This window comes from Triturus cristatus, chromosome 7 (assembly GCF_964204655.1).
Source record: "Triturus cristatus chromosome 7, aTriCri1.1, whole genome shotgun sequence".
Taxonomy (NCBI): Eukaryota; Metazoa; Chordata; class Amphibia; order Caudata; family Salamandridae; genus Triturus; species Triturus cristatus.
Genome location: NC_140590.1, coordinates 164,602,566 through 164,625,802, shown reverse-complemented (window position 1 = coordinate 164,625,802; position 23,237 = coordinate 164,602,566).

Genomic DNA, 23,237 nt, shown 5'->3' with positions numbered 1-23,237 from the left:
CTGTGAATACCGAAATGAGTAAGTGCCTTCTGTGAATACCAAAATGAGTAAGTGACTTCTGTGAATACCAAAATGGTAGTAAGTTTAGGATTTTGTCTTAAGTTAGTTCTGTGAATCTGGCCCAACATTAAAGCACAACCCTCTCAATCATTTAACTGCAAGGTAATGGAAAAGGCTGCCGTACATTGTCAAAAAAAGAAAACTAAAGCAGCGCTTCCATCATGGGGTCGATGAGAACACAAGATATGCCTTTTTCAAGCTTATAATGGGAAGACAGGGTACCTTCTGAGAAGCGTAGTATGGTGCAGAGACGTTTTAAGGCATGGACAAAGTGGTTTCTGGCCCAGGGCCCCAGCCTTTCAGGGGGCCCCACTGACAGAGCCCGCTCTGTTCTGTACAGAGTCTTGCCCTCATGACCTTGAATAATTCCTGAACAGATTGTTTTATATACCATTTTGATTTAATTTATTTTTCATGTGGTTGTGGTGTGAGAGTCTATTACAGACATTTTGCAGAGAAATATGTTTATATTTCAAGCAACATCCATAAAAAAAAGTTTATTTTAGATCAAAACAGGAAATGTGAGGGCGTCTTGCAGAGATTATTTGCAGTGATATGAGCAAGCTGCTGCTGTGTTATAATATTGAAAACAGGACACCATCCCTGAAGATTAGATGTAAACATATTTAGAATTTGGAGGAGTGTGACTGTGCCATTTCAGTGACCTGGTCAAAGAGGGCATGCAAGAGCTGAAATTGGATCCAAAGTTTAAAGGTGTTGCGTGCAGGGGCCCCCAAAATACATGTGGCCCTGGGTTCCCCTAAATACTTAAATATCCCTGGTAACGTGATTCACTTTGGCAAAAGATTTGCAGTCATACCATCCTACACCACCAGTATATTCTCTCGACAAAATGAACCGCAGTAACCCCCCCCCCATGAATCCCAGGCTTTAGAGAGACCCCCGGTAAGACACCCCTCCTCCACAGCTGAGTTTAGCTGCAGGATCAGGAGATCTACATGTCCCCCAGTCCCGCAGGCTTAGAGGTGGCCCAATTTGCCCTAGCAGAGATCTCGTGTGGCCGCCCCTATTCCTTGGTAATGACCCATCTTAAGTAAACTGTGTGAGGATTTTTTCTCCTTCTCTGCTCTCCTGTTACTATTACACGTTTGACCAACATGCCCTTTTGTACAGACTATCCAGTGAGCTTTTTGTATAATTTTACTGAGATGATTGGTGCATGTGAGTTCATGAGGGTCTTTTGAGTGGTGCGGTGATTCAGTGGTTCATAGAAAAAGGAATCACCAGGTACCTGTTGAGTCATTTTGAGGTGCTCTTTCGGATGAATAAAGACTAGTGCTATGTGTTCTTAAAGAGATGAGTTAAATCTCTGAGTGTGTTGTTTAGGGTATCACCTTACAGTGATCTATCTAAACCAAAGCTTCACTGTTTGTCAATGTTGTAGAGCAGCGCGGCTGCTGTGTAGCATGTTTAAAAGCATAAAATAAAAAGTACTATGACATTGCAGAATTGAACTGCATCATAGCTCTTTTTTTCTTTTTTTGTTTGACTTTTAGCCAATACTGGGTCAACAGTCCGGACGTACTCCGCAGACCCGGGGAAGTAAATATTCAGGCTCAGTTCTAACCAGATTTAGTTCAAGGCCCATGGGCTCTGGTCACATATACTTCAAAGGGGGTGTATGCATCATAGCTCTTTTTTCCTTTTTTTGTTTAACTTTTGGCCATGCTGCTACTAGCTGCCCTGCTGTATAAAAAGACAAAAAAAACATTGACAAAGTCAATAGATCTAGCATTGGTGAGACCTATTGGCATTGCCAATGCTTGTTTTGCCAGATGCTGCCTGTCCAGCTCCTGCTGCATTTAACAGCCATGTCGCTGGAGCAACAGCTACACTTTGGAGGCAACACCACTGTTTGTACAGCTAGTAAAACAATGATAACAGTCTGTGGCCATATTCTGTTAGTGTTATCATTATCTCACAAAATGTTACAATTCTACTGCGCAGACTAAAATCCATTCACCCAAAACATGTCTGCATGTAAACCTCCCTAGATTGCACCTCTGCTGCCCTACCTGTTGTATGTACATATGTCTTATTGCCTCAGTTTACATCTAGGTGTGACCCCTAGTCCGGTGGTACCAGGGCGATCTGAGTTTACTGGGCTCCAGTTGTGACAGCTGGTGTTGTTTATCACTGCTGTGCTCAGGTAACCTCACTACTAGGCTCTGAATTGAATTGCCAGGTACCCCCCTTTAGCACTCCAGTCTCAATGGCACCAGCGGAGAGCCTTCAAAAGAACGTGGAAGCTAGGACACACTTAATATCACCCAACAAGCCAATCATTGTAGTCGCTGCTTTACTTTAGGAAAAAAACCATAATGGATGGATTAGTGTACACAAGAAAACCAGATCATTCAAACCCTTTACTAGCCAGAGTTCTGAGTCTAATGGTTGGTACTCTGCTTCGTTGCTTAATGCTCTATTTTTGTCAATGTTATGTTAATTGAAATGCTCTTGCCAATACTGGGTCAACAGTCCGGACGTACTCCGCAGACCCGGGGAAGTAAATATTCAGGCTCGGTTCTAACCAGATTTAGTTCAAAGCCCATGGGCTCTGGTCACATATATTTCATATAAAGGCGCGCCTCTGACTCGCGCGCGCATTCAGACCTTGTTTTTCTCCTGAGGCGGAAAGCCGGGAGCAACGTAACTTCGCTTTTAAAAAAAACTTTACTGGCATTATTTTTAAACCTTTTCAGCACTCCCCCCATTATTCTTCAGTCCCTCGTATGCTCTGCTCCTACCTGTTCCGTTGGGCCAGGTGCTGCAGCGGGCCACGGGGAGGATTGCTAACAGCTACCAGCGCGGGGAAGCCCTGGGTGACGCGGAGCATGCTAGGCCACGCCCACTCCCATCAGCATAAGGGGATGTCCCTCTCCCGGCCGCGCAGCGGCCGCGCGCAGCGGGCACGCCGCCGGCGGCAAAGGCGCGCCAAAGGCAAGCCCATCTGCGCCCGTCCGCGACAGGCCGGGACTCGGGGCTCCGCTCTATGCCAATCGTCTCACATATTCGTCTGCCCAATTGTTTGTCCTCCACGCTGACCGGCCTATCAGTTCCCATTTGGTGGCTCATCTTAATCGCCTTGGGATTTTCTTGCCAAACCATTCCATCGTGCAGACTCCTATGTTGAGACCCTTAATACCTACCCTGTCTCCTACACATTCGCATTCTCCATCTCAATTCCGTGCAACCCTCCCCCCCCGTAGCCACTACCTATCTCCTTAACAGTCGCTCTGCGGTCATCAAGCACCAGGTGGAACCTTTTGACTTCCTGGACACTGCTAAACCGGATGTTTTATTCTTAACCGAAACTTGGTTTTCCCCTGATTCCCTGCCTGACGTATTGGCAGCCCTTCCCATCTCGTAATACGCATTGCGCGCTGACCGCCCGGCAGGGAAGATTGGTGGTGGAGTAGCTATGATAGTTCGCTCTAACCTCCAGTTTCAACCTCTTCCCCATCCCCCTATTACTGCAGTTGACTGCTTAGTCGTTCGCTCTACCAACCTTATGATTCCTCTCACCTGTGTGCTCCTTTACCGGCCGCCCCAACCAATGTCTCACTTTATCCCGGCCGTACAGGACCTATTGGCCACCCTTGTCGTTAATAACTCCGCAGTTCTCCTATTAGGAGATTTCAACTTTTGGCCTGGTGGTCCCCGTGAGGACCCCATGTCCAAAGATTTTAGCAATATCCTTCACAGTATGAATTTTTCATCTTACATCACCACCCCTACACACACTCACGGCCACATCTTGGACCAAGTTTGGTCCGTCAACTAGCCTGTTCTCACTCCCCTGGTGTCCCCCTGCGCATGGTCAGATCACTCCTTCTTTCTTGACATGCGTGTGACCACTAATTTCTCTCTCCCTAAGAATATCTTCGCTCGTAATTGGAATCGTGTAGACCTTCCTGCTCTCTGCCACTCTTTGGCGTCCTCTTCCCCTGATATAACTGACACCCCTCCTAACTCTCAGGTGACCACTCTCCATCACTGGCTACTTACCACCTGCGACCAAGTTTCCCCTCTTAAACGTGTTAGAACTTGTCGCCATCATGAGGCCAATAGATGGTTCACCACCGAGCTTAAAGTCCAGAAACTCACGCTCAGGCAAGCTGAGCGTCGCTGGAGACATGAGTATTGCCCGACTTGGCTCTTCTACGGAACTACAAGAGAGCTATCCTCCTTGCTAAGTCTGAGCACTTCTCCTGTAAAATCCATTTAGCGGCCAACAAGTCCAAAGAGATTTTTAATATTGTACATGAGCTTGCAACCTCTGATAGAGCTACCTCCAAGCCTATCCCTTCCCAGTCTCTTTGCAATGACCTCAATGATTATTTCATTGAAAAGATCGTTAAGATCAAACATGGCATTCCCCAAACTTCCCCCTCCTTCTCTGTGTCCCCTTTACCGCCTACCCTTTCTATTCTCGATCACTTCCCGTTAATTTCTAAGGAGATTTTTCTCACTCTGTTGCGGAAAATCAAGTCAGGTTCTCCTTCTGACCTCTGCCCAACTCACATCTTGAGGGAGATTTTTTCCTGCTGTCCCGATCCCCCTCTCACTCTTCTCAATGCTTCTATCTCTCAGGGAATCGTTCCTGATTTCTTTAAAGCTGCTACTGTCATCCCCCTCTTAAAGTAGGTGCTGACCCTACTTTTCTTTCAAGTTTACGACCTATCTCCCTACTCCCCTTTCTGAGTAAGATCTTGTAGAGTTATCTTACCTCCTGTCTTTCTACCTTCATTGAAAACCACCATCTCCTTGCTGCCAACCAGGCTGGCTTTCGCCCGGCTCACTCTACGGAGTCTGTTGTTCTCTCCGTGGTGGATGAGCTTAGGTGGAGTGCCGACAACAATTCTCCTCAGGCCTTGATCCTTTTAGATTTGTCCGCCGCCTTCGACACGGTTGATCACTCCAATCTTCTCCACCGTGTCGAGGGCGCCGGCGTCCAGGGCACAGCCTTGGCCTGGCTCGCCTCCTTCCTTATGGATCGCACCCAGGCTGTCAGGCTGCAGGGCTTCTCTGCCCCCATTCGCCCTGTCTTGTGCGGGGTGCCGCAAGGTTCATCCCTTTCTCCTCTTCTCTTTAATCTTTATATATACCCTCTGATTATTGCTCTACAGGATATGGAGATCACGGTGTTTAACTATGCCGATGACCTCCAGCTCATTTTTAATCTTTCTCCCACTCCCGATTCCATCCTTAAACTCAATTCCACAATGACTTTCATCCAGAACTGGATGAACCTAAACCAACTCAAACTCAATCCCGACAAGACGGAGCTGGTGCTCACTGGTGGACCTTCTAATCCCTGGACCCCTACCTTTTGGCCAACCACTCTTGGTCCCCCTCCCCTTCCCTCCAATTCTGTCAAAACTCTTGGTATCAAAATCTGCAAAGATTTTTCCATGCGCGCTCAGATCAGCTCTGTGGTTTCATCCTGCTTCCTATCCCTTAGGATTATTCGAAAAATTTCTCGTTTCTTCTCAGTAGAAGCCCTCAAATTGATTGTTCTAGCTATGATTTCATCTCGCCTAGATTATGGCAACGCTTTGTATGTTGGCATTCCTGCGTACGAACGTCGCCGTTTGCAGCTTATTCAGAACCAGGCTGCCCGCCTTATCTATGCGGTACAAAAGGGGATGGTGATGGACGGAGCATCAGAACCAATCAAACACTCACACCCAGTCAACAGATCTGGATTTGATCCATCACCGTTCTTTAGCCCACTCTGCCACCCCAGTTCCGACATAGCCATATGCAAATCAGTCTGACCCTGTGCCACATGGGAACAGTCCAGCCCGAACTGCCAAGCCATGCCTTCCCTGGACCGGAAACAAGCTTCCTGGGACCGGTTTCTGGCATTTCAGCCATCTTCAGCCAGGCTTGCTTGACTCCAGTGGCAAAGTGAGCAAGGGACTCACGTCTGAGCACACCCTGCCAACTTATGGCGAACAAAGCGGTACAAAAGGGGATGGTGATGGACGGAGCATCAGAACCAATCAAACACTCACACCCAGTCAACAGATCTGGGTTTGATCCATCACCGTTCTTTAGCCCACTCTGCCACCCCAGTTCCGACATAGCCATATGCAAATCAGTCTGACCCTGTGCCACATGGGAACAGTCCAGCCCGAACTGCCAAGCCATGCCTTCCCTGGACCGGAAACAAGCTTCCTGGGACCGGTTTCTGGCATTTCAGCCATCTTCAGCCAGGCTTGCTTGAATCCAGTGGCAAAGTGAGCAAGGGACTCACGTCTGAGCATACCCTGCCAACTTATGGCGAACAAAGCGGTACAAAAGGGGATGGTGATGGACGGAGCATCAGAACCAATCAAACACTCACACCCAGTCAACAGATCTGGGTTTGATCCATCACCGTTCTTTAGCCCACTCTGCCACCCCAGTTCCGACATAGCCATATGCAAATCAGTCTGACCCTGTGCCACATGGGAACAGTCCAGCCCGAACTGCCAAGCCATGCCTTCCCTGGACCGGAAACAAGCTTCCTGGGACCGGTTTCTGGCATTTCAGCCATCTTCAGCCAGGCTTGCTTGACTCCAGTGGCAAAGTGAGCAAGGGACTCACGTCTGAGCACACCCTGCCAACTTATGGCGAACAAAGCGGTACAAAAGGGGATGGTGATGGACGGAGCATCAGAACCAATCAAACACTCACACCCAGTCAACAGATCTGGGTTTGATCCATCACCGTTCTTTAGCCCACTCTGCCACCCCAGTTCCGACATAGCCATATGCAAATCAGTCTGACCCTGTGCCACATGGGAACAGTCCAGCCCGAACTGCCAAGCCATGCCTTCCCTGGACCGGAAACAAGCTTCCTGGGACCGGTTTCTGGCATTTCAGCCATCTTCAGCCAGGCTTGCTTGAATCCAGTGGCAAAGTGAGCAAGGGACTCACGTCTGAGCATACCCTGCCAACTTATGGCGAACAAAGCGGTACAAAAGGGGATGGTGATGGACGGAGCATCAGAACCAATCAAACACTCACACCCAGTCAACAGATCTGGGTTTGATCCATCACCGTTCTTTAGCCCACTCTGCCACCCCAGTTCCGACATAGCCATATGCAAATCAGTCTGACCCTGTGCCACATGGGAACAGTCCAGCCCGAACTGCCAAGCCATGCCTTCCCTGGACCGGAAACAAGCTTCCTGGGACCGGTTTCTGGCATTTCAGCCATCTTCAGCCAGGCTTGCTTGAATCCAGTGGCAAAGTGAGCAAGGGACTCACGTCTGAACATACCCTGCCAACTTATGGCGAACAAAGCGGTACAAAAGGGGATGGTGATGGACGGAGCATCAGAACCAATCAAACACTCACACCCAGTCAACAGATCTGGGTTTGATCCATCACCGTTCTTTAGCCCACTCTGCCACCCCAGTTCCGACATAGCCATATGCAAATCAGTCTGACCCTGTGCCACATGGGAACAGTCCAGCCCGAACTGCCAAGCCATGCCTTCCCTGGACCGGAAACAAGCTTCCTGGGACCGGTTTCTGGCATTTCAGCCATCTTCAGCCAGGCTTGCTTGAATCCAGTGGCAAAGTGAGCAAGGGACTCACGTCTGAGCATACCCTGCCAACTTATGGCGAACAAAGCGGTACAAAAGGGGATGGTGATGGATGGAGCATCAGAACCAATCAAACACTCACACCCAGTCAACAGATCTGGGTTTGATCCATCACCGTTCTTTAGCCCACTCTGCCACCCCAGTTCCGACATAGCCATATGCAAATCAGTCTGACCCTGTGCCACATGGGAACAGTCCAGCCCGAACTGCCAAGCCATGCCTTCCCTGGACCGGAAACAAGCTTCCTGGGACCGGTTTCTGGCATTTCAGCCATCTTCAGCCAGGCTTGCTTGAATCCAGTGGCAAAGTGAGCAAGGGACTCACGTCTGAGCATACCCTGCCAACTTATGGCGAACAAAGCCGCTGAAGTCAAGCTATCCTGGCTGATGACGGCTGATAGCCAGAAACCGGTCCTAGGATGCTTGATTCCGGTACAGGGAAGACATGGCTTGGCAGTTCGGGCTGGACTGTTCCCATGAGGCACAGGGTCAAGACTGATTTGCATATGGCCATGTCTGAACTGGGGTGGCGTAGTGGGCAAAAAAACGATGGATTTAACCCAGATCTCTTGACTGGGGGAGAATGTCTGCATTGTCAGCATTCCGTCCATCATTTGTTTGTTGTAACGCCTTATCTATGGGCTTCCTAAATTCCAGCAGTCTACCCCCCTCCTGAAGACCCTTCATTGGCTCCCCATCCTGGAACGGTCTTTATTCAAGATGGGCTGCCTGATCTTTCTATCTCTGGCTGGTATAGCCCCTGACTTTATTAGATCTAAGATCAACGCCTATGTCCTGGGCAGACATCTCCGTTCTTTCACTCAGCTTCTTCTCAGCGTCCCTCGGTACCACAGGAAAAAACTCGGCGGCTTGAGATTTTCGATTCTCGCCCCCCTGTTTTTGAACGCCCTCCCTTTTGTCATTAGATTAATCCCCATCTATACGGATTTCCGTAGAGCTCTCAAAACTCATCTTTTCCTCATGGCCTTCCCCTCTTAGTTGCTTTTTGTTTCTGCTTCAGGTTAATTCTTTGTCTGTAGCGCCAGGAAACCGCTTGGTAGCAGCGCGCTCTATAAATCATTTCAACTTCAACTTCAACTTCTAGTGGCCAGGAGATGAAACTGAAGCGCTCCTCGAGGTCTCCAGGATGCACTTTGGAGATCGCCAGTGAAGACCCGGACAAAGAGGAAACTCTCCACAAAATTATGTAGGTGACTATCCTGGGGCCATCGCAGGGGGCGCAGCTGGGGTTGTCTGTCTTCAGCACTACTCTTTGCAGGGCCCTACTGCTGTTGCTAATGTATGTATCACAAAAGCAGCAAGAAACCCATTCAAGCTGCAGCACGTAATAGCATCTACCACTAGATGGCAGCATATACTAGCGTTGGCTCGAAACAAGTTCAAGGACATTGTTTTCTTTTCATACGAAGCCCTCGAACAGCAGAGAGTGACCCTAAAAGGACCTTGTATTACGTTGGAGACCCGGACCCCACACACATGTTTGACAGATCTGACTTTCTATTCCCTGCACCCAGGTAGTGCATGTGGTAGAAAAGCTTTTCTTCCTGCACACTTCCCAAACATCTTGAGTCACGAGGACTAATGAACTCGTTACAAGCAGGCTCCTCTGTACCGAGTAGTCCGCAAGCCAGGCACTCAAACGGAGCCTCCAGCAGGAATCTTGGTGCAGACTTAGGCCTAGATTTACAAAGATTTTGCATCAAGATTGTGTCACTTTTAGGGTACAGTCCTGAAGCAAAATCCATTTGCGCATTTATTAAGTTACACAAAGACAATTAGGGGCATATCAACAGCGAGGTGGCCGAAAAGCGGCGATAATTTTATCGCCTAATTAGCAAGGTCACGCTAACGCGTGAAACCTTGCTTTAGCGTACGAAATCTAAACGCCCAGCTTTGCATCTCTAATGAGATGCAAAGTGGGCGTTCCTGTCCTGACCTGACAGGAGAAATGTCGCTAAGCGACATTTCTCCTATCATCAAGCCCCACGCTCTGAAGCATATGGTCAGGAAAAGTAGTGATAACCCCTGTTATCGCTACTTTCCTTACGCCTGCTTCAGGACTGACTTAGCCATGATATCCTATGGCAGGTGGATATCATGGCTAAGTTTGTGAGTCCCTATCAACAAGCTAACGCCACATTTCGTGAGATTATCGCAATCACAGCGATAAAAATCCACGCTAGCCGGCGATAATTATCCTAGCGCTAAGTGCGCTTAGCGATAATTATCGCCGGTTGTTGTTGATATGCCCCATAGTGTGATTTTGCATGGTTTAGTACACGGGTACTCATAGTACGGCCCGCGGGCCGCCAGCAGCCCGGCAAGCCTTCCTTGGTGGCCTGCGGACCTTGCAGACATTGTACCTGTTTTTTTTTGGTTTTTTTAAAGTGTGTCAGCAAACACCGCCGGTTGCAGCAGCTCGGAGTTTTGGGGGCCGGGCGATTCTTCTAAAGACCATTCACTTGTTAATGAGGCTTTGTTGTATTTCACCTCTTCTTAGCGCCCCTGCATCTCCACTCTGAAAGAGTGGAGATGCAGGGGCGCTAAGAAGAGGTGAAATACAACAAAGCCTCATTAACAAGTGAATGGTCTTTTAAAGACCTGTGAAGTACTCAGGTGCGGGCTGTGTGTGTTCCTGAGAAGCTGTCTCAGCCCGGGGTGACACACATGCAGGGTGAGGTGACAGAGGGTGACGAGGACAGCAGGGTGTGAGAGCAGCAGGTGAGGTGACGGAGGGAGACAAACAGAGGAGACATATGGAGGCCAAGGGAGACAGATGGAGACAGAGAGAGGGAGATGGAGGGAGGGAGAGAGAGAGGGGGACAGAGAGAGAGAGACAGAGAGATGGAGGGAGACGGAGGGAGACAGAGAGGGAGGGAGACCGAGGGAGGGAGACAGACAGAGAAAGACAGAGGGAGACAGAGGGAGGGAGACAGACAGAGGAAGACAGAGGGAGACAGAGGGAGACAGACAGAGGGAGAGGGAGACAGAGGGAGGGAGACAGAGAGAGGGACACAGAGGGAGACAGAGAGACAGAGACAGAGGGGGACAGACAGAGGGAGACTGACAGAGGGAGGGAGGCAGACAGGGAGACAGAGGGAGCCAGAGAGAGGAGGGCGACAGACAGAGGGAGGGAGACAGTCGGAGGGAGACAGTCGGAGGGAGACAGTCGGAGGGAGACAGTCGGAGGGAGACAGACGGAGGGAGACAGAGGGAGGGAGACAGAAGGAGAGAGAGGGGGGAGACAGAGAGAGGGAGACAGAGAGAGAGAGGGAGGGAGACAGAGAGAGAGAGAGACAGACAGAGGGAGACAGAGGGAAGGAGACAGAGGGAGAGAGAGGGAGAGGGAGGGAGACAGAGGGAGGAGGGCAACAGTCAGAGAGAGAGGGAGGGAGACAGTGGGAGAGAGAGGGAGGGAGACAGACAGAGGGAGACAGAGGGAGACAGAGGGAAACAGTCAGAGAGAGAGGGAGGGAGACAGTGGGAGAGAGAGGGAGAGAGACAGAGAGAGAGAGCGAGAGAGAGGGAGACAAGCAGAGTGAGTGAGACAGAGGGAGACCGAGGGAGACGAGCAGAGTGAGTGAGACAGAGGGAGACAGAGGGAGACAGAGAGAGGGAGGGAGAGAGAGAGTGATAGAGAGAGGGCGGGAGACAGAGAGAGAGAGGGAAGGAGAGCTAGAGAGAGGGAGGAGGGCTACAGACAGAGGGAGGGAGACGGAGGGAGACAGACAGAGGGAGACAGAGGGAAGGAGACAGAGAGAGAGAGGGAGGGAGACAGAGAGAGGGAGACAGACATATAGAAAGGGAGGCAGACAGAGTAAGACAGAGGGAGACAAGCAGAGTGAGTGAGACAGAGGGAGAGAGGGAGCGAGAGAGGGGGAGAGAGAGTGATAGAGAGGGAGGGAGGGAGAGATAGAGGGAGGAGGGCTACAGACAGAGGGAGGGAGACGGAGGGAGACAGAGGTAGACAGAGGGAGGGAGAGAGGCAGCGAGAGAGGGAGGGAGAGAGGGAGAGAGAGAGTGATATAGAGAGAGGGAGGGAGAGATCGAGGGAGGAGGGCTACAGGCAGAGGGAGGGAGACGGAGGGAGACAGAGGGAGAGAGAGGGAGAGGGAGGGAGACAGAGGGAGGAGGGCAACAGTCAGAGAGAGAGGGAGGGAGACAGTGGGAGAGAGAGGGAGGGAGACAGACAGAGGGAGACAGAGGGAGGAGGGCAACAGTCAGAGGGAGAGAGAGGGAGGGAGACAGTGGGAGAGAGAGGGAGAGAGACAGAGAGAGAGAGCGAGAGAGAGGGAGACAAGCAGAGTGAGTGAGACAGAGGGAGACCGAGGGAGACGAGCAGAGTGAGGGAGACAGAGGGAGACAGACAGAGACAGAGGGAGACAGAGGGAGACAGAGAGAGAGTGATAGAGAGAGGGCGGGAGACAGAGAGAGAGAGGGAAGGAGAGCTAGAGAGAGGGAGGAGGGCTACAGACAGAGGGAGGGAGACGGAGGGAGACAGACAGAGGGAGACAGAGGGAAGGAGACAGAGAGAGAGAGGGAGGGAGACAGAGAGAGGGAGACAGACATATAGAAAGGGAGGCAGACAGAGTAAGACAGAGGGAGACAAGCAGAGTGAGTGAGACAGAGGGAGAGAGGGAGCGAGAGAGGGAGGGAGAGAGGGGGAGAGAGAGAGTGATAGAGAGGGAGGGAGGGAGAGATAGAGGGAGGAGGGCTACAGACAGAGGGAGGGAGACGGAGGGAGACAGAGGTAGACAGAGGGAAGGAGAGAGGCAGCGAGAGAGGGAGGGAGAGAGGGAGAGAGAGAGTGATATAGAGAGAGGGAGGGAGAGATCGAGGGAGGAGGGCTACAGGCAGAGGGAGGGAGACGGAGGGAGACAGAGGGAGACAGAGGGAAGGAGACAGAGGGAGAGCGAGGGAGGGAGACAGAGAGAGGGAGACAGACAGAGGGAGGGAGACAGACGGAGGGAGACAGAGGGAAGGAAACAGAGGGAGAGAGAGGGAGAGGGAGGGAGGGAGACAGAGGGAGAGAGAGGGAGGGAGACAGACAGAGGGAGACAGAGGGAGGAGGGCAACAGTCAGAGGGAGAGAGAGGGAGGGAGACAGTTGGAGAGGGAGGGAGACAGAGAGAGAGAGGGAGAGAGACAGAGAGAGAGAGAGAGAGAGAGAGAGAGAGAGAGAGAGAGAGAGAGAGAGAGGGACACAATCAGAGTGAGGGAGACAGAGGGAGACAGAGGGAGACAAGCAGAGTGAGTGAGACAGAGGGAGACAGACAGAGAGAGGGAGAGAGAGAGTGATAGAGAGAGGGAGGGAGAGAGAGAGGGAAGGAGAGATAGAGAGAGGGAGGAGGGCTACAGACAGAGGGAGGGAGACGGAGGGAGACAGACAGAGGGAGACAGAGGGAAGGAGACAGACATATAGAGAGGGAGGCAGACAGAGTAAGACAGAGGGAGACAGAGGGAGACGAGCAGAGTGAGTGAGACAGAGGGAGACAGAGGGAGAGAGGGAGAGAGAGAGGGAAGGAGAGAGGGAGAGAGAGTGATAGAGAGAGAGGGAGGGAGAGATAGAGGGAGGAGGGCTACAGACAGAGGGAGGGAGACAGAGGGAAGGAGACAGAGGGAGAGAGAGGGAGGGAGACAGAGAGAGGGAGACAGACAGAGGGAGGGAGACAGACAGAGGGAGACAGAGGGAGGAGGGTGACAGACAGAGGTAGGGCGACAGAGGGAGGGAGACAGACAGAGGGAGACAGAGGGAGGGAGGCAGGCAGAGGTAGACAGAGGGAGACAGAGGGAGACAGAGGGAGGGAGACTGAGAGGGAGACAGAGAGAGAGGGAGACAAGCAGAGTGAGTGAGACAGAGGGAGACGGAGGGAGATCGAGAGAGAGAGGGAGAGAGGAAGGTAGAGAGGGGGAGAGAGAGAGTGATAGAGAGAGGGAGGGAGAGGGAGAGACAGAGGGATGGAGAGATAGAGAGAGAGAGGGAGGGAGACAGAGCGAGAGAGAGATAGAGAGAGAGATGTGTGGATGCCGTGTCTGGTGGACGAAGGTGTCCGCTGCAGGGGCCTGTGTTCAACCTCATGGTCATAGTTATTTTTTGCTCTAGCCCCGCCCCCCTCCCCCACTGCCCCTGCCCCCACCGGTGCAGCCCTCGGCCATAAACCACACTGTAAATTTGGCCCCCGAGAGAAAGTTTGTGAGTACCCATGGTTTAGTACATATAAAGTAATGCAAGGCAGTGTCAAGCAGGTATTACAAGGGTGGAGCATGGGTGTTTCACCCACGTATTTTGACACAAAGCCAGATTTACAAACACTGGTAAAAGTGGGTTTGCACCAAATTAGTGAACCTCCTTGACAGAGGCGAAACGAGGAGAAATATCTGCCTTTCTTTACTTCCTCTTTCTGCAGCACACACAGAAAGAGGGATATGCTGCTAAGGATTGTTTTTATGCAGGAAGGGAACTCTGGTGCACAAAAACAATCCTGCCCATAACACAGCCACCCTTGGAGCATGGTGCAAGGGGCCTGTATTGGTGCCAGGCTGCACACATTGCACAGACACTAGGAAACAGCAGAAATGCACCATATCTTGCTGTCTGCTCTCTGCCTTTCACGCCGCTCAATGCAGCAAGTTGCCTTTCTGTTTTGGGTGAAATATTAGTAAATCTCCACCTAGGTCCTGAAAGAGGAAACCACAATCAATAGACTTTGGCCATGGAACTCCTCAACTGTAGTGGTGAACACCTCCTTCCTGGCTTCGTGAGGGATCCTGGATGTCTGAAGTGGCCAGAGTCCAGGTCTTAGCCACACAGCCGACCAATCACAAGGTGCAGGGCCTGAGAGAGGTCGGGCAGGAGAACTGTAGGAAAACAAGGAAGGAATCTCGCACTCCCACCCTCGAGACCTTGTACATTCTGGAAAATGTCACTGTGGGGAGGAAAGGGATGTAAAGCTGCAGGTTCATAGGTCAGCAGATTCCCGGACGGCCTTGCACAAAACCATTGCCCATCTTGTGTGTGTGTGTATGTGTATACACACACACACACACACACACACACACACACACACACACACACACACACACACACACACACACACACACACACACACACACACACACACACACACACACACACACACACACACACACACACACACACACACACACACACACACACACACACACACACACACACACACACACACACACACACACACACACACACACACACACACACACACACACACACACACACACACACACACACACACACACACACCCCCCCCCCCCCCCACACACCCCCCCCCCCCCACACACCCCCCCCCCCCCCCCCCCTTTAAATCTTTTAAAGAGAGAAGCCAAATATTCCTGTCTCCTTTAAGGAAATGGGTAAAAAGGCCATTCCTTCACTGGGAATTACACAGAGGTTGTGTTGTGTTTGGCTCTTATCCATGCCATCCCTTTCCAACAGCTTTTATCAATGTCATCACACTTTTATACTCTAGTGCTTGGAATGTGATACAAACCAGAAGCAGCGTTACGGGGTACGGTGGAGAAATGAGGTGCATGCTGTGGTCTACGCTGCTGGAGTCCCTACACTGGAATTTAATGCATTTATTTTGCATCTATTTCTGTTCAAGCCGTTCCTACTTTTTGGCGACGAGAACCTGACTCTATCTTGCTCTGACTGGCTCCTATATGCACAAAAGTGGCACATGAGTGTTTGAGTGTTCAGAAGCAAACATATTCCAAGTTATCTGTCGGCCACCATTGTCTCCATTGGAATGCCCTGGAAGCCCTTGGGAAGAGGTGGCCAAAGTTTTTTTGGGGTCCCATTCTGGATCATAAGGGTGTTGCATGATGGTGTTCTTGGATTTAATTTCAAAATAGCCTGAGCTATGTATAATGGAGAAGTCTGACTCCAAAGTTGTGGTTAAGTTTCTTAATGGTATTCCCAAGTCACTTCTCAGTGGTAATGGACCACAGATTGATTCAAATTTGGTGCAGAATTTCCTTCCTAGAAATAACATCACGTGGAAACATACTTCACTGCTCCATCCTTCTGGCAACGGTGCTGTGGAGCTTTAACAGAGTTGTAGAAGGGAGGCATTCAAATGGGTATCAAGATTGTGAGCGCGGGGTCAAGAAATTAGTGTGGGCGTGCCACACTTCTCTCACTGTGACAGGGTTTACTCCTTTCAAAAACTTTGAGTGTTAGGGGACCATTCATCAAGGATAACCAGGCATGGTTTAGTGAAAAAGGCAAGATGCTGTCTCTTTTCAAAGGATTAAAGAAAATATCAATGAGGCACATGCTAAACAAAATATATATTATGGTCAGAAACATGGGGGGGAGGAGGTGAAGTTATCTGTAGGAGACTGGGTCAGGGTCAAAGAACAACAACATAAGAAGAAAGGTCTCAGCAAATTCAAGGAGATGAAGCTTTACAACAATTCAGCAAAAGTGAGTGATGGAAGGACTTGGCATGTCAATACACTGGCCAAATGTCTGATTGATGGATTTTATAGTAAAGATGGCAAGAGTTTTCAATTTAAGAAGTCCAAGGGATGGTTGATGGATGGTCGCATGGAGGTGGATAGTGAAAATATGGCTGCAGGTCCTCACTGCAGCACTTTAATCCCCACTTCTGGCAGAGCCATGATCTCTGCCTCAAAAACTGCCACAGAGAATTTATCTACCCCCACAGGTGGAAAAGTGCAAGTTCCTAAGAAATTTGATGATTGCATATTTCGGTTCTTCTTTTGGGTTACGGTTTTACATTGCACATTTTGTACAGTATTATCTATCGCATCCTAGGAAAGTTATGTTACCCATCATATCATATGTAAGTTATCCTTACATAGTGTTTATATGTTGTAGGGATAGATTGTATTGAACATTTTTGTATTTTTATTTGTATCATACATTGTGTTGTTAAAGGAGGAAGATATGCTGTGTTGTGCTTGGCTCTTATCTATGCCATCACATTCCAACAGCCCCTATTTATGTCATCACACATGTGATGACATACCAGGGGCAGAGTTATGGGGACACGGTGGAGAGACAAGGTGCATGTTGCGGTCCACGGCGCTGGGTCCTTATGCTGCAATTCAATACGTTTATTCAGAAGCTTTGGGTGGTTGAGCATCTCTTACTGCTGCCACCACTGCCAGTCCCACAAAGCCCGGATAGAGGCGGCAGTAAGCACTTTCTCAAAAAGGGGCATTTCGGGTACCCACATGAATCTCGAAGTCCATATAATATAGAGACCACGTGTGAGGATGCATAACTGACAGGTGCACTTTGGAAAAACCAAACTTCTAGTGGGATTTACTGTGGTAAGCAACATAAATCAGGGGTGAGTGCATGCCGGGAACATTCCCATCCCAGCACTTGGCATAGACCGGTCAAGTGAATGAACCATTTCGCTTTACAGATTGTAGTAAGGAATGTCAAATCGTAAATATCATCAGGTCACAATATCATGACCACAATATCGCAGGACAAGATATCCAACGGGTAAGTGCACAGAGGGAAATAAGGATTTACTATTCTTAACCCCACATCTACGTGAGGGGTGGGCGTAACTCACAGAATTTGGCTCCGGGGTATTCTGCAGAGTTACATAAAAACTCAGCGAGATTCCGTGGAGTTCTGCCAGTGGGCAGAAATAGCCACGTTGCGCTGCTCGCACTGTGATTTTGTGCTAGAAGAATGTTACATGCTGAAAATTCAGGGCTAACGGCACCAAGCAGTGCAGCAGAAGGCACAGCTACTGGAGTTGATTTTTCTGCCACTCGAGTAGATTTTCTTCTTGAGTGGCAGCCTTCTGACCGGGAACTGCCGAAACCTCTCAATGCTAGAAAAATCTCACCGGCTGTCCTCTTAGCATCTGGAAACCACGCTACGGGATGCCAAATCTTGACTCACTCACCAACTTACTGTTCTGGAGCCGAGCATGAGAAAATATTCTGACACATGGCGATTGGCGGGATGTGTCCAGAAGTCTGTATTACAGGAGTGATGAAGAGTCGCCAAAGTTCCACCAATTCCACTGGCGGAAAAGAAAATTTCACCCACCCCTAATCCACATACCTTCCAGAGATATATATCACCAACCTATGTATAGGGGGGTTACGAATAGAACATCTCTAGAACCTTACCTGTCGATATTTTGTCCCTCAATAGTGTGGTCACAACAGTGTGACCCATCGATGTTTGGGATTCCATATTGCCAGTCTACACCATTTACAGGAATAAGGTGATTTTGACCAGAAAAATTGTATCTCTGTAATGAGGATGGACACAGTTATAAAAAGAAGACATTTATATGCAACGTGTTGAGAAAGAAGAGTGATCAAGTAAGGTTGTGGGGCTTCGAAAGAAGCCAGACCGCTGCTAATTTTACAATGCTCTTGGTGTTTAACAATATAAAATCATCTTCAGATGTGAGTCAATGGGTATTGAACACTACATTAAAATGCAAATAAGTGATGTCTGAGAACCAAGTACTTATCACTTCCAATATCTTGACTTCCATGGGAAGTCCCACCACAAATTGCATTGTCATTGGGCATTCTCCCAAAAACTAAGCAAGATCATGGATTTCAATCACCAGTCTGTATTGTGGGCGTACCCAAACAAATTCAAATCTTAAAAGGATTAAAGACGCCTCTTTTAAAAGGGAAATATTATGAGTGTCTGAATCAACATACTTTTTTCTGCAGAATTTCATGTAAATTCTGCATATTTGCATGAGCAGCATATTTTGCATAAAAAAGGCACACGATCCTGGCAGAAAACTGGTTGAAGCAGAAAATGTCTCATAGAGAGACATTTTCTGCTTCAACCAGTCCATTAAAGCAAATAGTGACACAAACTGCCGGGATTTGTTTGAGTTACTGACCTGATTCTGCCCTCATCTTCTTGGAATCCAAGGGCAATTGTTCAGCACGACCCGAGGGCCGGAGGAAAGCGGCACTTGAGACCCCCAACGCACCAGGGACTACTACTCCCAGGACCAGCAGCGCCCGTCCACGCCCGTCAGAGCCCGAAAGAGGCTGGGCTGGGCCCCCTCTCTAACATCTAGAAAACAGCTAAGGTAAAATGACTAATTGAGATTTACCCTGTGATTTGCTTTCAGAGCTTGCCCTTACGTCACTGACCATCCAAACTGGGACTATATCTCAGATTGTAACACCAAGCAGATGAGTAAACGAGGGGAAAAAAGTATAATAGGGACTCTGGACTCCTTTTTGACTCTGGCAACATCAGTTCTGGCACATGAAATTAAAGTAACAGAACGCCGATTATCGCTGGAACCTCTAGCCCACGGGTACTCATAGTACGGCCCACGGGCCGCCAGCAGCCTGGCAAGCCTTCCTTGACGGCCCGCGGACCTTGCAGACATTGTACCTGTGTTTTTTTTTGTTTTTGTTTTAAAGCTTGTCAGCAAACACCGCCGGTTGCAGCAGCGCGAAGCTATGAGGGCCGGGTGATTCTTTTAAAGACCATTCACTTGTGAATGAGGCTTTGTTGTATTTCACCTCTTCTTAGCGCCCCTGCATCTCCACTCTGAATGAGTGGAGATGCAGGGGCGCTAAGAAGAGGTGAAATACAACAAAGCCTCATTAACAAGTGAATGGTCTTTTGAAGACCTGTGAAGTACTTAGGTGCGGCTGTGTGTGTTCCCGAGAAGCTGTCTCAGCCCGGGGTGACACACATGCAGGGTGAGGTGACAGAGGGTGACGAGGACAGCAGGGTGTGAGAGCAGCAGGTGAGGTGACGGAGGGAGACAAACAGAGGGAGACAGATGGAGGCCGAGGTAGACAGATGGAGACAGAGAGAGGGGGACAGAAAGAGGGAGAAAGAGAGAGGGAGGGAGACAGAGAAGGAGGGAGACCGAGGGAGGGAGACAGACAGAGAAAGACAGAGAGAGACAGAGGCAGGGAGACAGACAGAGGAAGACAGAGGGAGACCGACAGAGGGAGACAGACAGACAGAGAGAGAGGGAGACAGAGGGAGGGAGACAGAGAGAGGGACACAGAGGGAGACAGACAGAGGGAGGGAGGGAGACAGATAGAGGGAGACAGAGGGAGACAGACAGAGACAGAGGGAGACAGAGGGAGACAGTCGGAGGGAGACAGAGAGAGGGAGACAGAGAGAGGGAGACAGAGAGAGAGAGGGAGGGAGACAGAGAGAGAGAGAGAGACAGACAGAGGGAGGGAGAGAGAGGGAGAGGGAAGGAGACAGAGGGAGAGAGAGGGAGGGAGGCAGACAGAGGGAGGGAGACTGACAGAGGGAGACAGAGGGAGGAGGGCAACAGACCGAGGGAGAGAGAGGGAGGGAGACTGTGGGAGAGAGGGAGGGAGGGAGCGAGGGAGAGAGAGAGTGATAGAGAGAGGGAGGGAGACAGAAAGAGAGGGAGGGAGAGATAGAGAGAGGGAGGAGGGCTACAGACAGATGGAGGGAGACGGAGGGAGACAGACACAGGGAGACGGAGGGAAGGAGACAGAGAGAGAGGGAGGGAGACCGAGAGAGAGAGGGAGACAGACAGAGGGAGGGAGACAGACAGAGTGAGACAGAGGGAGACAGAGGGAGACAAGCAGAGTGAGTGAGACAGAGGGAGACAGAGAGAGGGAGAGAGGGGAGAGAGAGTGATAGAGGGAGGGAGACAGAGAGAGAGATGGAGGGAGAGATAGAGAGAGAGAGGGAGGAGGGCTACAGACAGAGGGAGGGAGACGGAGGGAGACAGACAGAGGGAAGTAAACAGAGGGAGAGGGAGGGTGACAGAGAGAGGGAGACGGACAGAGGGAGGGAGACAGACAGAGGGAGAGAGAGGGAGGAGGGTGACAGACAGAGGTAGGGCAACAGACAGAGGGAGGGAGACAGATAGAGGGAGACAGAGGGAGGGAGACAGACAGAGGGAGGGAGACAGACAGAGGGAGACAGAGGGAGACAGACAGAGGGAGACAGAGGGAGGGAGACAGAGAGAGGGAGACAGAGGGAAGGAGACAGAGGGAGAGAGAGGGAGACAGACAGAGAGAGGGAGACAGACAGAGGGAGGGAGACAGAGGGAGAGAGAGGGAGAGGGAAGGAGACAGAGGGAGAGAGAGGGAGGGAGGCAGACAGAGAGACAGAGGGAGACAGTGGAGGGAGACAGACGGAGGGAGATAGAGGGAGGGAGACAAAGAGGGGGAGACATAGAGAGGGAGACAGAGAGAGAGAGAGGGAGGGAGACAGAGAGAGAGAGGGAGACAGACAGAGGGAGACAGAGGGAGGGAGACAGAGGGAGAGAGAGGGAGAGGGAAGGAGACAGAGGGAGAGAGAGGGAGGGAGGCAGACAGAGGGAGGGAGACTGACAGAGGGAGACAGAGGGAGGAGGGCAACAGACAGAGGGAGAGAGAGGGAGGGAGACAGTGGGAGAGAGGGAGGGAGACAGAGAGAGAGGGAGACAGAGAGAGAGAGGGAGAGAGACAGGGAGACAAGCAGAGTGAGTGAGACAGAGGGAGACAGAGGGAGACAAGCAGAGTGAGTGAGACAGAGGGAGACAGAGGGAGACAGAGAGAGGGAGGGAGGGAGCGAGGGAGAGAGAGAGTGATAGAGAGAGGGAGGAAGACAGAGAGAGAGGGAGGGAGAGATAGAGAGAGGAAGGAGGGCTACAGACAGATGGAGGGAGACGGAGGGAGACCGACACAGGGAGACAGAGGGAAGGAGACAGAGAGAGAGGGAGGGAGACAGAGAGGGAGACAGACAGAGGGAGGGAGACAGACAGAGTGAGACAGAGTGAGACAGAGGGAGACAAGCAGAGTGCGTGAGACAGAGGGAGACAGAGAGAGGGAGAGAGGGGAAGAGAGAGTGATAGAGAGAGGGAGGGAGACGGAGAGAGAGAGGGAGGTAGAGATAGAGAGAGGGAGGAGGGCGACAGAGGGAGGGAGACGGAGGGAGACAGACAGAGGGAGACAGAGGGAAGTAAACAGAGGGAGAGGGAGGGTGACAGAGAGAGGGAGGCAGACAGAGGGAGGGAGACAGACAGAGGGAGGGAGACAGGCAGAGGGAGACAGAGGGAGGGAGCAGAGAGAGGGAGACAGAGGAAAGGAGACAGAGGGAGAGAGAGGGAGAGGGAAGGAGACAGAGGGAGAGAGAGGGAGGGAGGCAGACAGAGGGAGACAGAGGGAGGAGGGCAACAGACAGAGGGAGAGAGAGGGAGGGAGACAGTGGGAGAGAGGGAGGGAGCCAGAGAGAGGGAGACAGAGAGAGAGGGAGACAGAGAGAGAGGGAGACAGAGAGAGAGAGAGGGAGAGAGACAGAGAGAGAGAGAGAGGGAGACAAGCAGAGTGAGTGAGACAGAGGGAGACAAGCAGAGTGAGTGAGACAGAGGGAGACAGAGGGAGACAGAGAGAGGGAGGGAGAGAGGGAGAGAGAAAGTGAGGGAGACAGAGAGAGAGGGAGGGAGAGATAGAGAGAGGGAGGAGGGCTACAGACAGATGGAGGGAGACGGAGGGAGACAGACACAGGGAGACGGAGGGAAGGAGACAGAGAGGGAGGGAGACAGAGAGGGAGACAGACAGAGGGAGGGAGACAGACAGAGTGAGACAGAGGGAGACAGAGGGAGACAAGCAGAGTGAGTGAGACAGAGGGAGACAGAGAGAGGGAGAGAGGGGGAGAGAGAGTGATAGAGGGAGGGAGACAGAGAGAGAGAGGGAGGGAGAGATAGAGAGAGGGAGGAGGGCTACAGACAGAGGGAGGGAGACGAAGGGAGACAGACAGAGGGAAGTAAACAGAGGGAGAGGGAGGGTGACAGAGAGAGGGAGACGGACAGAGGGAGGGCAACAGACAGAGGGAGGGAGACAGATAGAGGGAGACAGAGGGAGGGAGACAGACAGAGGGAGGGAGACAGACAGAGGGAGACAGAGGGAGACAGACAGAGGGAGACAGAGGGAGGGAGACAGAGAGAGGGAGACAGAGGGAAGAAGACAGAGGGAGAGAGAGGGAGACAGACAGAGAGAGGGAGACAGACAGAGGGAGGGAGACTGAGGGAGGCAGACAGAGGGAGAGAGAGGGAGAGGGAAGGAGACAGAGGGAGAGAGAGGGAGGGAGGCAGACAGAGAGACAGAGGGAGACAGAGAGAGGGAGACAGAGGGAGGGAGACAGTGGAGGGAGACAGACGGAGGGAGATAGAGGGAGGGAGACAGAGAGAGAGAGAGGGGGAGACATAGAGAGGGAGACAGAGAGAGAGAGGGAGGGAGACAGAGAGAGAGAGAGAGAGAGGGAGACAGACAGAGGGAGACAGAGGGAGAGAGAGGGAGAGGGAAGGAGACAGAGGGAGAGAGAGGGAGGGAGGCAGACAGAGGGAGGGAGACTGACAGAGGGAGACAGAGGGAGGGAGACAGAGAGAGGGAGATAGAGGGAAGGAGACAGAGGGAGAGAGAGGGAGACAGACAGAGGGAGGGAGACTGAGGGAGGCAGACAGAGGGAGAGAGAGGGAGAGGGAAGGAGACAGAGGGAGAGAGAGGGAGGGAGGCAGACAGAGAGACAG